We start from the raw sequence: 13,676 nt of genomic DNA, 5'->3' as shown, positions 1-13,676 counted from the left end.
AAAGGGCCAGAGAGTGAACATCTTAAACTTTGCCATATGACCTCTGCTTTATCCGTCAAGTCTGCCATTGTAGCAGGAAAGCAGACAGAGATAAAAGGTAAACAAAAGAGCTGCGTTCCAATGAAACATTATTTATAGACACTAAAATGCGAATGTTATATAATTCTCAAATGTTGCAAAATATTTAATTTTTTTTTCAAGATTTGAAACTATAAAAATCATTTTTAGCTTACAGGTCCTACAGCACAGGCTGGGGGCAGCATCTGGGCTCTTTCACAGCAGAGATGAAGGATGAAAGAAGGGGCCTGCCTGGGCATGTGTAGTTGGCTCCTGCCTTGTTGTCCAGTGCCAGCCCCGTGCTCAGGACAGACAACACAGGGGCCCAGCGCATCCCGCTCCAGTTCTTTGGCCTCAGTCTGGAAGCCAGCAGAGTGAGAAGTCTAAGCGCCCCTGCCCCAAACCGGCCCAGACCCAAGGACGGCACCTATGGCTGCTCCAGCAGGCAAACAGCTGCATGTGAGCAGAGAAAGGGGGTGGGGCCAGATGGCAGGAAACCATACATCTTGTAAACAACGGGGGTCTGTAGGCAGACATAGAAAAGCAGGAACTTCTGGACGGACAGAAAACCATACATTTTGGGGTGACAAGTGTGCTGGAGGCAAAGGAAGGTGGGAAAACGGGAATCTAAGGCCTCTAAATGTAACCTTTTGCTCATTAAGCCCTCATTACAGTAAAACTAGCCTTGCAGATGAGAAGTTCCCGTCATGCACCGGGGCCGGGACACTTCGCGGCGAGGCTAAATAAGGAGGAAACTCCCCCCTCCCCTCGGAAAGGTGGAGCTGGGGTGAAAACCAGGAAGTGCGACCCCGCCCCCACCCTCCCCAATGAAGACTCCGCCCCTTCGTTTTCCCGCCCCTTGGAAGCAGCCTGTCCAAGCAGCTCAGCGCCGCTGCTCACCCCCGTCGGCCCCCTGCGCCCCAGAAGTCCTCGCTGTGTCTTCTCCTTCTCCCTGTTGTCTCTGAATTCTTCCTGCGACAAGATGAGAACCTCTTCTCTGGTGAGGAGGCGGCTGTGGATCCACCGGCTCTTCCTGCAGCCGGGCGGGCGGGTCTGGGAGGAGCCCCTCGGTGCGGGCGGAGCCCAGGGCCCCGGGCCTTGGCCTCTCTGCGCCGCGCCCCGGGCTTCCGGGCGGGGCAAGGACTACAGGTACAGGGAGCTCCGCTGCAGGGGCCCGGCCGGGAGCTGGAGGAGCGGCGGGCAAGGAGGGCCCGCCTCCCTGTCCGGAGCCGCGCGGAGGTCTCCGCCCACAGGGAGGGCGGCAGAGGTGGGGAGCCGGCCGGCGGGGGGCACCGCGCTCCTCGCCGAAGGCCTTCCGGCCCCAGGCTCGTTCCCCACGGGATCAGAACCGCCCCGGCTTCCTGCACTCGGGCCACTGCTGCACTGGGCGCCTCTTCCTCCCGCTGGCCACTCGCTGCCCCCTGGGCCTCCGCCTCCGATCCTCCGGGAAGTCGGAGCCCTGAGATGGGCCGGAGGAGAGGGGCTCTGGGGCCGATGTCCCAGCAGCTTCTCCTTCCCCCAGAGGGGCCTCTTCAGGGGCGGGGGTCCGTCCAGGAGCTGATGGGGCTGGGCACCAGGAGTGAGGTGCTGTCCTCCCACGTCCTGCACGGTGAATCCAAGTCCCCCTAAAACTGAGTTCCCTCACTGAGTTTACAGATGACCTCTGTATCCAAAACTTTCTCCCTTTTCTTTGTCACCTCTGACCTCAATGCTGTGCTAATGGAACACTCGTCAAGCAGAGTCAGGTGCCTAGACTACCCTTGTTAACGTCATCAATGGACCAGGTGCTGTTGTAGATGTCACCGTTCTCTCCAGATGCAGGTGGTTTCTCCAGGGCAGGATGAGCTCAAAGACCCCTGAGGCGGGGACCACCTGGCCTGGGAATCATAAACCAGAGACAGCCTGACTTCTGAAGCTATGATGAACAAATGTCACATATAGTATGGGATTAACAGTTACACAATTCTGTTCATAAAAAATATAGCTAACCAGGATTTACTGCATAGCCCAGGAAACTCTATTCAATGTCTTGTAATAACCTATAATGGAAAATTATATATATATAATGTATAAAATTATATATATAAAATTTTATATATATATAAATATACATAAAATATATATATATTTTAATATATAAAGTGTATATAATTTTATATATGTAATACTGTATATACATTTATATATGTGTATATAATTATACATATATATAATTTTTCACTATAGCTTATAGATTTTATATATATGTATATATATATAACTGAATCACTTTGGTATACACCAGAAAGTAAGACAATATTGTATCAATAAGTCAACTATACTTCGATTTGGTAAAAAAGGAAAAAAAAATAGTCACGGAAATGTCAAATGATGACGATTAATGGCAGCCTCTTTGTCCTTCCCTTTAAAGAAGCCCCGAGCTCAACGGCGCAATTGGAGTGTGTCTATGGCTTGTCTCCCAATCCCTTGCTTGGAGATCTGTAAGTAAACCCTTACTTTGATTAACACACCTGCTGTCAGAGTTGGGCTTTCTGCACGTCAGTCACAAGAGCCCTTGCTCCATAAGAAGAGAACCTCAGGTTGGCAGTTCCAGGGCTTGGAGTGTCATCGACGGGCATTGTCCCTGAAGGGTTCAGGTCTGGGGACCTCCCAACTCATGGTCATGTCCCCAGGGTCTCCATGATGCTTGAACTGCTGTCCCCACCCCCACCAGGGGCGGTGCAGTGGGCTTTGGAGCAGCTGGGAAGAGCAGAGAGCTGTGGAGGCCCTCCTTGCTGGGCCCAGAGCACGTCCCTATCCACTGCCCTTGTAGCAGCCTCCGTGCACTAAATGAAAGTGGGATTTAGTGTCTGTAACTCATATTTTAGCTGTTCATTATATTCTGAAGTGTAAGAAAGAAACTCTTTAATGGTGTTTTCAATATAAATATTCCGTAAATCAACCTATACTAGGAATAGAAAAGAATTATATTTGAGCTAAACTGAGGTCTATAGCTCAGGAGACATAGATTCTAGAAGGACGTGAAATGTGTTCTGCCAGACTACAATATTGGTGAGGCTTATAAAGGCAAAAGCCTCAAAATGACATGTTGACTGTCAAGAATTATATAGATAAACATGTATTTGGATGTAATGGTAAGTGGATGTGTTTCTTTCATTTTTCCTTTTCCGACGTTTCCCTGTTATTGTGTAGAAATGCAACAGATTCCCATGTTTCCATTTTATATGCTGCAACTTTACAGAATTCATTGATGCACTCTAGTAGTTTTCTTGTAGCGTCTTTAGGATTACACACACACACACACACACACACGAGCACCCCCCCCCCACGCACGCACACGCACACGCACACGCTCGCACGCAGGGTGTTGCATCGTGCAGGTGTGTCGGAACAGATGTTTCTTTTCTTTTTCTTTTCTTCTTTTTAGGATGACTTTCTGCTTTCTAACAAAGTGAATCGGTCGTCCCATATACATCTATCTGTTCGCACATCCCTTCCCTCTTGCGTCTTGCCGAGCACACGGCCTCAAATAGGCTTTGATATAAGTGAACAAGAAGTCCAAGCAAGGACCCAAGTTACCCTTCCCCCCACCAAAATAGCTGGCGATACGAGAAGCTAGATCTGGATAGGGATTCTTCCATTACTTGCTTAACATTCCAAGCCACTAGAGCAGTGGTTCTCAAAGTATGGTGACCTTGTAACCGAGCAGTACCCTATGGGGCCTTCCTAGGACAGACCCATCCCCCATAGCCTCGGCTGTAGTTCCTCTCTGAAGTACTCAGATAATAGTATCTCAGGCGTATTTCTGGAGTTTTCAGATGCCAAAAACCACCACCCAATGGAAGAAATGAACTCCTTGATGATCATGAGCACGTAGCCCCCAGACCTCCTGGCACCTAAGGATGGATCATGTGACCTGTCCTGTGGCCTCAACATCAGCCCGTCAGAGGATTGTGCACGAGCTGATCACATTCCCTGGGACGTCCCTCCCTCACCTGGCCTTTAAAAATGCTTTGCTGACATCCTTTGGAGATGTCAGGGTGTTTTGGAACACGGGCCACCCCTCTCCTTGCTCGATCCTGCAATAAACCTTTCTCTGCTCCAGACTCCAACCTTTCGGTTTGTTGGGCCTCACTGTGCTTCAGACACACGAACGTGCATTCGGTAACAACCTGACCGGCTTTACCGGCGTCCCCTGATACTGTGTCAGATACTCAAGTTTTAGGCCCCCGTCCGAGCCCTATGGAATCAGCAACTCTATTGGGGCTCAGTGATCTCTGTTATAACTGGCCCTCCAGATGATTTTTATTCACCTTAAAGTTTGAAAATATCTGCCTTGTCAGCTAGCCAAAGCGTCCACCAGCAGGTGAAGGGGAGTGACGCCTGGAAAAGATAGGCAGTAGCCAAGGCAAGGACAGCAGCATTTGCCGTGGTAGTGATGGAGAATGCCTTTTCTCCACTGGATGGCACAGACGAGTATCTGGGGGCAGTGGCAGGGTTATTTAGGATGCTTTACATTTCAGTGTAGAGTGACCTCTGTCCTGGTTTGCCAGGGACTTCCCCTGTGTGAGCACTTAAAATCTCATCCTGGCAAACCCCTTAGCCCTGGATTTGAAAAACTTAGGAAATCACATGCAATTTAGGGGAAACATGATCCAGGTTTTGGGCAAGTCACAAGTGCTAATGAAAGCTAAGCAAGGATGGACAACATCTAGCCTTCTTTACCCCTTTGCAGGAAGGTAAATCTGATTGGGTGAAAGGACGTAGTGTTAAGAAACCTTTGTAGGAACATCCCCTTCTGCTTCGTCCGCTGGTTCTCACTTCTGGCTAGACAGTGGCATCGTCCGAGGAGATTTAAAATGATTTTATTGGTTTAGGATGACCAACTGTTGGTGTGAGGGTTTTTAAAAAGTGCTTCAGATGATTCTAATGTGCAGCCAGATGTAGGTGCCACTGCTTAAGCTTTTGAACCGCTGCTACCTATTTTCACCTCATCTTCCTACGAGAAGATCCAACTGTAGTTGGTTTTTTTTTTTTCTTGTTTTAACTGTCTTATTATAAGATTTACTGTCTTAAATAAGATTGAATGTCCAGAAAATCCTGCTAGTCCATCTGGGGTAGCTGGATCCTTAGAATCATAGCGTTAAGATCTATACCATTTAAGTATTGTGATTGGCCTTTTTATTTATTTATTTATTTATTTATTTATTTATTTTTTGCGGTACGCGGGCCTCTCACTGTTGTGGCCTCTCCCGTTGCGGAGCACAGGCTCCGGATGCGCAGGCCCAGCGGCCATGGCTCACGGGCCCAGCCGCTCCGCGGCATATGGGATCCTCCCAGACCGGGGCACGAACCCGTATCCCCTGCATCGGCAGGCGGACTCTCAACCACTGCGCCACCAGGGAGGCCCTGTGATTGGCCTTTTTAAAATGAACATATGCATTGAATGAGTCCCATCTGTTTTGAAGTTGTCATGTTGGGGAGCTATACCTCTAATCTGCTGCCATTGCTAAATATCTGGACACCTCTTATTAGGAATTGCTTTGACACATCTTTCGGGGTTACAACCAAGATGGCTGTATTATTTGTACTGGGAGGGACCACAAAGACCTCACCAAGATCCCCCGCTGTACTTTCTACCCCCATCTCTAACCCTTGGCAACTTCTAATCTGTTCTCCATCTCCACCGTTTTGTTATTTTAAGAATAATATGTAAATATCATCCTGAATGACTTCATCTTCGGAGATGGGCTTTTTAAAATGTTTCCCTCGGCATCATTCCCTTGAAGTTCATTTCAGTTTTGGCATATAGTAATCATTTGTTCCTTTTGGTTGCTCGGTAGTATTCTATTATAAGATGTTATCACCATGTGTCTCAACATTCATCCACTGAAAGACATTTGGGTAGTGGCCAGTTTTGGGCTGTTATAAATGAAACTGCTATGAACATTGACGTGTAAGTTTCTGTGGGAACTTAATTTAAGTTTGTGTCTCTGTTGGATACATGCTCAAGAGTACAATGACTGCGTTGTAGGGTGAATCTACTTTGAGGATTCCAAGAGACTGTCAAGCTGTCTCTCCGAGTGGCTATAAACCAGTTTATTTTCCCACCGGTGATGGGACATCATTTCCCTCTGGACTCGCCACCAGCATATTGGATGTGGTCACACACGGTACTTTAAGTGTAGTTCTCCTCTGATACCTCATTATGGTCTTAATTTGCATTTCCCCAATGGCTAACGATGTTGAGCATCTTTTCATGGGCCTCTTTGCCATGTGTATATTCTCCTCCATGACATGTCTGTTCCTGTCTTCTGCCTATTTTCTAGTTGGGTTTTTTTAAGTTGTTTGGAGAGTTCTTTGTATATTATAGATACAAGTCATTTGTCTCATGTGGGATTTTCAAATATGTTTTCCCACTGTGTAATTGGAGTTTTCATCCACTTAACATGATCTTCTATGAAGCATTTTAACTCATTTTGATGAGATCCAATTTATCCGTTTTTGCTTGTATGGATCATACTTTCGGTGTCCAGTCTAAGAATTATTCACGTAGTTCTAGATGCCAAAGATTTTCTCCTATTTTTTTTTCTAAAAAGGTCCTGCTTTTACATTTAAGATTATGATCCCCTTTGATTTAATTTTTGTGTAAGGTGTGGAGGTTTAGGTGAAGGTTCATTTTTTGTTTGTTGGTGTTTGTCGAGGGATGTCCAACTGTTTCAGTACCATTTTTTGAAAAGTCTATTCTTCCTTGATAGCTTTCGCACTGCTGTCAAAAACAAGTTACATGTATTGATGTCAGTCTGTTTCTGGGTTCTCTATTCCATTCCATTGATCTGTGGATCTACCCTCCATCATGACTGCAAAATCTTGAAATTGGGTAGATTCATTCCTCCCGTTTTAATCTTCCTTTACAAATGGTTTTAGCTATTCTTCAGCCTCTTCTTACCCTATAGATCTTAGAATAAGCTTGTCTGTCTCCACAAAAACCTTGAGGGCATTTTAAGAGTAACTCTGTTAAGCCTCTTAACTTGGGGAGAATGGACATCTTTATCATGTTGTGTTTTCTAATCCATGAACAAGGTATGTCTCACTCTTTGTTTGGGACTTTTAAATTTTTCTTCATCAGCGTTTTGTAATTTTCAGTATAGAGGACCTATAAATGTCTTAGTGGGCTTATATTTAAGTCTTTATTTAGGTCCGTTGTAAATGGCATCACCTATTTTTATTTAAGCTTCTACACATTTGTTATTAATATATAATTGGCTAAAACTGTGTTGATTTGTACTCTAAAACATTTACACACACTCCGAAGAGCTCAGTTTCGTTTTCTTTTTCTCTATGGCTGACCGGTATGCCGTTGCAGATGTGTACCGCCTCTTCTTGATCCGTTCATCCGAGGATGGACACACTTGGGTTGTTTCCGTCTCCGGGCTATTGTGAATCGAGCTGCAGTGAGCATTTTGGTCCCCGTGTCTTTTTTGGAAGGATGGTTTTCTCAGGGTCTCTCTAGGCCTCGTAGTGGGATTGCTGGGTCCTAGGGTCGTTGTATGTGTGGTTTTGGAAGGAACCTCCCGTCCTGTTCTCCATAGTGGCTGTACCGATTCACATTCCCACCAGCAGTGAGTGAGTGAGTGCAAGAGTGTTCCCTTTTCTCCACACCCTCTCCGGCAGGCACTGATTGCCTTTCTAGATTTTTGGAGGGTGGCCATTCTGACTGGGGTGAGATGCTATCTCATGGTAGTTTTGATGTGCATGGCTCTGATGATGAAGGACGTTGAGCGTGACCTTCCTTCGTGGGCTGGTGGGCGGTCTGTGTATCTTCTTTGGAGAGATGCCTATTTGAGTCTTCCGCCCACGTTTGGATGGGGTTGTTTGTTTTTTTGGCTGTGGAGAGCTGCCTGAGCTGCTTCTACCTTTTGGAGATGAATCCTTTGTCCGTGGCTTCATTTGCAAATATTTCCTCCCGTCGTTCTGAGAGGGTTGTCTTTTGGTCTTGTTTATGGTTTCCTTTGCTGTGCAAAAGCTTTGAAGTTTCATCAGGTCCCATGGGTTTATCTTGGTTTTTATTTCCACGTCTCTGGGAGGTGGGTCCGAAAGGATCTTGCGGTGATCTAGGTCAGAGCGTGTTCTCTGCCTCTGTGTTCCTCTAAGAGTTGGATCGTTTCTGGCCTTACGTTTAGGAGCTCAGTTTCTTTAGTGGATGGCTATTGACTCCCCCTTCGCCCCCCCCCTCCACCGCCCCCCCCCCCCCCCCCCGCCCGCATTCCGCCAACCCCCGCCTCACCACCCCAGCCAGCCCCGCCCGTGACTGTGTGGTCAGTCCGTTTTGAAATCCACGTTCTCGCGACCGACCGCAAGGGCGATTTCCCCACCCACCCACGCACGCGCGTGTTGTCTTTGGACTTTGTCGCCGTGTAGGCAGAGACAGATGTTTGTTTCCACTCGTGTGGGGTCAGAGTGTATCCTTCCCTTCCTTTCTGGCTTCTGGGCTTTGCGTGTCTGCTTCTGAAAGACCTCCATCCACCGTTCGGGAAAGGATGAATTCCTGCGTTGTTCTCTGAGCGCTTGCCTGGTTTCGGTTTGCCGGTCCCCGCCTTCCCTGTCTCCCTCTCTCTCTCTCTCCCTCCCTCCCTCCCTCCCTCCCTCCCTCCCTCCCTCCGTCCGTCCGGGCAGCCGGCCGGGGATCTTGCTCGTGACCCTCTGGGCGGCCCGTGCCGGCCGCCCCGGGCCCCGCCGGCGTCTCCGTGGGCTATCCCCCCGCCGAGGAATCGCGTCGTGTCCCTTGAGGCAGCCTCCCGGCGACATCTTCCCAGCTCCCCCCCCGCCCCAACCCCGTCTGCTGCCGGTGTGGCGCCGTGTCGTGCCGACCCGGGAGCTAGCTCCGTCCGAGACGGACGCCTCAGGGCCGCGCCAGACGCCCGCCGCCTCGCCCCGGGCTTAGCCCGGGCGTTTGGGCGGCCCGGCGCTGCCGCGTCCTCGGTGGCCGGCCGGCGACAGGGACCCGGCGGCCCGGGGACGTTGGAGCCGGTTGTCGGGAGCCACCTGGCGGCCGCTTTTATATTGTCCCTTGTCTCTGGAGCTCCGGCGACCTTCGTGAGGGTTGGGACCGGGCCGCCGGGCCCGAGGCAGAGTTCCGTGAGCCGGGCGACGTTGGTGGCGACTGTCGCGGTGGCGCCCAGGCGTGGGCGCCTCCTGCTGTCGCTTGAGATTGGGCGTGCAGGTCTATGTGGCTGTGACCGTCGCCGCAGTCTCGAGCCCGTCCTGTGGGGCCGTCTGGCCTGGTCGACCAGCATCCGGCCGCGGGGACCGACCGACACGGCCACTCGACGCGACCTGGGACGGGCCGCCGCCGCCGCCGCCGCCGCCGCCGCCGCCGCCGCCGCCGCGGTGGCAAGGGAGAGGGTCTTTCTTCCGCGTCCTCCTGAGCGGAGGACTGTGGCTTGGCGGTCGGGCCGCCTTCTCCTGGCTCTCACCCTTTGGACCGTTGGCCTGGGCCGCGAGGGGTGACCCGCAGAGAGAGGCACGGGCCCGCGTGCGGTCCCTCGTGGGCTCCGGTCGCCTGGGAAAAGGTTTTCAAGTCCCCCTGCCCTGGGTGTCCGGGGACGTGGACGGACCGGGCCCTGCTCGCGCGGGGTGGCCGGGGAGGGCGCACCCGGCCCTTCAGCGGGCCCACGTGGGTCCCGGTCGGTCGGCGGACGCGACTTTTTCTCACCCTCCCCCGCCCCACCGTCCTCCACCGCGAGCCCCGGGGTGGGGACCGGCCCGGGCCCCGGCGCGCTCCCTCGTGGGGCCCGCTCGTCGGAGGCGGCCGAGTGTGGGACATTTTCTTTTTCTTGAACCGTCTTCGCCCGGAGACTCGGAGGGGGACCGGGACCTGCCCGCGCGGGCGGGCGGGCGGGCGAACCGGGGAGGGCGACCCCGGCCCGCTCGCTGCCTCCCCACCCCCCCACCCCCCCCACCCCCCCACGGTTCCCCGCCCCCACTTGGTCGCCACGCTCCTCGGGTCGACCAGGTGGCCCCCGAGAGCTCCGGGGCTGGTGTGGATGGGGAAGAGTTGGGGACAGGTGGCCGGACCGAGGTTTCGGGGTCCCCCCCGCGATTCGTGGATGGGCCCCGCTCCCGGGCGCTGTGATATTTTTCGCCCGAAATGGGCCTTTTTTGCCACCAGGTAGGTGCTGACACGGTGTTCTCTGGCGTCTAGTCGCTGAGGGACTTTGGGGCTCTGGGCGCACGCAGGGATCTGGGCTGTGGGCCGCGGGCCGCCGTCCGGCGCCCGAACCGTCCCCTCGCCCCTTGAGCCGCCCGCCTGGGCCTGCGCGCCGGCTCTCGTGTGTGCCTGTGTGTGCGCCCGGCTGACCCGACCCGCGGTGCCGCCTCCGGTCTCTGGCTCACCCGAGGGCGGCGGGGCGCGAGGGGTGGCGCGTGGGTCTTCCGCCCCGTGCGACTCCACCTCGCCCCGCCGCGAGGCACCCGGTGGTGGCTGCGACGACCCCACCCCCCCGCAGGCTCTGTGCCACGTGTCAGGCGTTCTCCTCGCGGGGTCGTCGGTCACTGGAGTTGCCCGAGAGGAGAGGAGAGGGTGTGGGGCGGTGGTGTGCCGGTGAGGCTGAAGCAGGCTCCTCGGGTGATGGTCCTCGCCGTGCCCCTCCCCCGCCTTCGGGGCCCTGTGGCCCGTGGCTCTCCGGATTATTGACGGATCGATGTGGTGATGTCGCGCTCTCCTGGGCCGGGCCGAAGTCGCGCCAGACGAGGGACGGACGTTCTTGTCGAACGGGACCGCTCTTCTCGTTGTGCCCGCGGCGTGCCCCCTCGCCTCTCCCGTCACGCACTCCCGACCCGTCGAGAGGTGTGTGTGGAAGGCGCGGGGGCTGGTGTGGTCTCCCGGCCCTGACCCTCGGTCCCCCGGCCTCACGGCGTGGGCGGGCCCGTGGTCCTCGGACGCAGCAGACCCTCTTGCTTCGCCTCCTTGGCGTGCGCCTCGCGAGCGGTCCTCCCCGCGTCGGTGGGGGGGGCCGTCCCGCCGCTGCGCTGCGCGCCCCTGCCGGCGCGTGAGCGTGCCTTGCTTGGTCCTCTGTGGTGCCCCTGGAGCGCTCCGGGTCGTCCCTCAGGTGCCCGAGGCCGAGCGGTGGTGTCGTTCCCTTATTCCCAGCGTGCTCCTCGGGTCCCCGCCGCGGTGGTGTGTCCCGTGAGTGGCTCTCCTCGGTGAGAGGGGGGGTCGAGACGGTCAAGGGGAAGGCGGCGGGGGTGTGTGTGCCTGTCTCTCTCTCTCTCTCTCTCTCCCCCCCGATGGGGGGACGGGACAGGTGCCGCCTCGTCGCCGTCGTCCTCGCACGGTGTGTGCTGCGAGGGGGACTTGAGTGTGGCCAGGGCGTGGCACACGGGCGTGGGTGCGATCGTGTTGGGCCGGGGGGCCTCTGTGAGGAAGGGGGGTTTCTGTCGCGCTCCTCGGGCGTGCACTCCCTCCTTCCGGAGCCCCCCATAGACGAGCCCGGGGGCGGCACGGCGGAGGTTGTGCCCCCTGGCTGTGGCCGCGGACGCCCCTTTGGGCCGTGTGCCTCCCCGTACCGCAGACCTCCCCCCAAACCCCACCCCCGCCCAGTCGTGGACTCGGCGGCGGCTCGTGGAGCGCCTCCGCGGGCCCGAAGGGGGAGAGACGATGGGTGGGGGATGACGCCCCCTCGGTGAGAAAGCCTTCTCTAGCGATCCGAGAGGGAGCCTTGGGGTACCGGACCCCCCAGCCGCTGCCCCTCCCAAGCGTGCAGTGGCCACGAGGGCGACTGCCAGAGCACGTGGGCAAGAGTCCCTCGCCTCGGCGGGCGGGTGGGCTCGCGCCGGCCCCGCGGTGGGGCCGAGCGCCGCTCTTTGCCTACCGCGGCCCGCGCCTCCCCCCTCTGAGTCGGGGGAGGGTCCCGCCAGGCCGGCGTCCGGCGCGGGGCCGTGTGCACGCGTGTGCGCGCGGCGACCCCGGTGGTGTGGAGCCCGAGGGGGCGGGGAGGGGACGCCCGGGCGTCCCGGCTCCCCAGTCCCGCAGCCACGAGGAGCCCGTCGCGCCTTGCCCTGACCGCTCGTCGCGGCGGGTGGCGGGCGGTGTGTGGGCACGGTGCGGGTCGCCTCGCTCGGGAGCGTTGCCCCGGGGCACGAGCCCCCCGGGGGTCGGACTTGGATGCAGGTGGAGGCGGCGAGGACGTTGAGGTGTGGCGTTTGGGCGGACGGGTCCCTCCGTGCCACGCGGGGGGAACGTCGCACACGCGGGCCCCCCGGCGGCGGGGCCGGGTCGTGGGAGGCCCCGGGGTGGCTGGGGCCGGCCGGCGTCTCAGGCGTCGTGGGACCGCCTTCGTGCGTGTGGCGGTGGGACCCCGCGCTTGTTTTCCTGGTGGCCCGGTCGTGTCCTCGGCCCTTCCTCTCCCTGGGCAGCGCCCCCCGCGCCCCTGCCCCGCGGCCCTCGCTGTGTGCGTGCGTGCGTGCCGCCGCCCCCCTCCCCGTCGCCGCCGGCCCTAACCCGCCCCCACCCCTCCGTGACCCCTTCCCCCCCCCGTCCTCTGGGACCGAGCTGGCCTCGCCCACGTGAGGGTGTCGCCCCCCCCGGCCGCCTCGGCCGGCGGCGTCCCCGGGTGGCGTGCTCACGGTTCCTGAGGCGGGGTGCGGGAGTCGGGCGCGGCGGAGGGGTGTGTGTGTGTAGGGGGGGCCCGCGGGGCGGCCGGTGTGCGTGCGGGAGAGTGTTGTCGCGGCTCGTGCAGGTACGGCGGTGGTGGTGGGTGGTCGCGAGCCCCGCGAGGGGGGACCCTGTGGTTGTGGGGGCCGAGGAGGAGGCCAGTCGGCGTCCTGGGTTGTGTGTCGCGGGACCGCCCCTGCGCTGGAGGCCTCTGGCGGTGAGACCCCGTGTCGCGCCCCGGCGGCCGACTCGCGTCCGTGCCCTACGGATGGTCCCCGGGCCCCCTCGCGTCGGCGCGTGGCCTCCCGCCTCCCGCCGCGCCGCCGCCGCGTCTCGTGCGGGGAGGTGGTCGTCGCGTCTCCGCGACGGCGGGCCGAGCCAGCCGCGCGCCTCGTCGGCCCTCTCTCCCACGTCCGTCCGTCTGCCGCGTCCGTCGCGTCTGCCGACCCCCGGGCCGCGCCCCTGGGTGCTTCGCTTCGCGGGCCCGCCGCGGTTCCGCTCCGTGGTCCTCCGCCGTCGCCGCCCGTCCGCCGGCGTCGGTTGCGTGTTGGGCGAGGGTGGGGGCGGAAGGCCGTCCGTCTGTCCCCCCCGCCGCGCCGCGCCCCGGCCCGCCCCGGCGCGCTCGCCCGAGCGTGGGTCGTCGGGTCCCCGGGCAGCCGTCGTGGACCGGCCGCCGTGTCCGCTCCGCCCCGCTCCCGTCCGTCGGGCGGGCGGGCGGGGAGTGGGTCGGGGTGTCGGGCCTCGAGGCCCGAGCCCCGCCGCCCGCCCCCCGCCCCGTCCGCGCGGGCGGGCGAGCGAGCGGGAGCGAGCGGGCACGCGCCGGCCGGCCTCCGTGCGACTTCCCGGTGCCCGTGGCCCCGCTCCCGGGCCGCCGAGGTCGCGGGCCGCGCTGGTGTGGTGTGGTTGTGGTGTGTGTGGGGGGGGCAGGAGGTGGAGGAGGTGCCGGGGACGTCCCCGGACCGCC

At 57.8% G+C, this 13,676-nt stretch overlaps 1 long non-coding RNA gene across 2 annotated transcripts in view; it reads left to right on the top strand.

Moving 5' to 3' along the window:
• Positions 1-917: 917 nt before the first annotated feature.
• Positions 918-13,676, top strand: part of LOC308610257 — a 30,104-nt gene continuing 17,345 nt past the window's right edge. For both annotated transcript variants that reach the window (XR_014014483.1, XR_014014484.1), the window contains exons 1-2: positions 918-1,057; positions 2,468-2,537. This is a non-coding gene — a long non-coding RNA (uncharacterized lncRNA). The remainder of the gene's footprint in view (positions 1,058-2,467; positions 2,538-13,676) is intronic.

Source organism: Mesoplodon bidens, assembly GCF_964165515.1.
Source record: "Mesoplodon bidens genome assembly, contig: HAP1_SCAFFOLD_270, whole genome shotgun sequence".
Lineage (NCBI taxonomy): Eukaryota > Metazoa > Chordata > Mammalia > Artiodactyla > Ziphiidae > Mesoplodon > Mesoplodon bidens.
This window is presented reverse-complemented; position numbering and strand designations above follow the sequence as displayed.